Raw genomic sequence first — 1865 nt, 5'->3', positions numbered from 1 at the left:
GAAGAAATGAAGGCACCGCTAATGTGCATAAATATAAAAGACTCTATTTTATTTTTCTAATTTCTGTAATAAGTGTCAGACTGTTTAAAGTAAAACTACATTCTATTATAAGTTCTATAATGTACGTAAATATAAAGTATATGGCATCAATAGCACAAAAGAAGAAATGTGTTCATGGAATTTTTGGAAAATTCTTTTATTTTATATGCAGTAATACTATCCCAAAGTAGGCAATGATAACTTGAGGGTATGATGACTGAGTAAAATGCAAGAAAACATAGCTAAAAAGCTAAAGGAAAAATAAAATAGATATTTTTTAATTAAACAAAATTATAATATTAAATAAAATAAATAATATATCTAATTAAATATGTGTAACTACACAAAAAGAAGGAAATAAGTAAACAGAAGAGGAAAAATAAATGGAACAAAGGAAAAATGTAAGCCTAGCATTACAATAGGCTTAAATACAAGCATATTAATAATTATATTAAAAGAAAATGTTCTAAAAACTACAATTAGAAGAGAGATAATCAAAATAAAAATGTGAAGTGCAACTATTGCTATTTACAGAAAATACAGTTTAAATATGCAGAGATATATAGCTTAAAGGTAAAAAAAAAAAGGAAAAGAATATGCCATGCACACATTAATTATAAGATAGCTAGCACATCACTCAAAACAAATTGTAGGTCAAGAAAAACTAGCATGAAAAAGAAGGACATTTCATAATAATGAAGGGGTCAATTCATCAAAAATTGAATAATTTTAAATGTGCATCAATAACAACACTTATTCAAAATACATAAAGAAAACGCCAAAATTTATAAAGGAAAAATATAAAAGTAGAAAATTACAGCTGAAGATTTTAATATTTTGCTTTCAGTACTTGATAAAACAATATGATTTAAAAATCAATACATATGTACAAAATTTTAAAAATGCTACAATGCAATTTGATTTAATTGATCATTCTAAGACATGACATTCAACCTTGTAGACTACACAATGCCAAAAATTTTAATAAAATTAAAAAGTGAAAAATCTTATAATGCATATTCTCTGAAAGCAAAATATACTGTAAACACAAAATATCAAAATTTGTAGAATACAACTAATGTAAGATTTAGGGGTAAATGTAAACATTTAAGTGATTACATGATAAAAGTTTAAAATCAATCAAGTTTCCAACTTAAGAAAGTAGAAAAAGAATATGAAAATTAAGCTAAAAGTAAGTAGAACAAAGGGATGCAGAAAGCATAGAAAATGAAATTAAAAGCTGGCAATAAAGGTAACAGACAACATTTCTTTTTAAAAAAAATAAAATTGATAAACCTCTGGCAAGACTAAGAAAAACAATATCAGGAATAAAATCAAATTCTACAAAGACATTCTGAACAAGTTTATACCAATAAATTTGATCTCTCAGATGTAAAGGACAAGTTACTTAAGCACAGTCTATCAAAATTGAACAAAAATAAATAGAAAACCTGAAATAGTACTGAGTCTGGTAAAGAAATTAAATTCATAATTACTAAACTTTTCCACAAGGAAAACTAAAGACATAGAAGTGTTCCACTAGTAAATTCTATAAAGCATTTAAAAAAGATATAATGCCAACCTTAAAGAAAATCTTTTAGAAAATAGAAAAGGAAGCTTATCTGTCAAACTCATTTATGAAGCCAGCTTAACCCTGATAGTGAAACTTGACATAAACATTATAAGAGAAGACAACTCTAGACTAATATCACACATGAATATAAATATAAAAAAATTCTTAACAAAATATTAACTAATTTAATAAAGTAATATACAAATAGAATAATACATAATGACGAGGTGAGTTTTATTCAAGAATGCTAGCT

The sequence above is a fragment of the Galeopterus variegatus genome, unplaced genomic scaffold (genome assembly GCF_000696425.1).
Source record: "Galeopterus variegatus unplaced genomic scaffold, G_variegatus-3.0.2 Scaffold4887, whole genome shotgun sequence".
In the NCBI taxonomy this organism is placed as follows: Eukaryota; Metazoa; Chordata; class Mammalia; order Dermoptera; family Cynocephalidae; genus Galeopterus; species Galeopterus variegatus.
Note: the sequence above shows the minus strand (reverse complement) of the source record.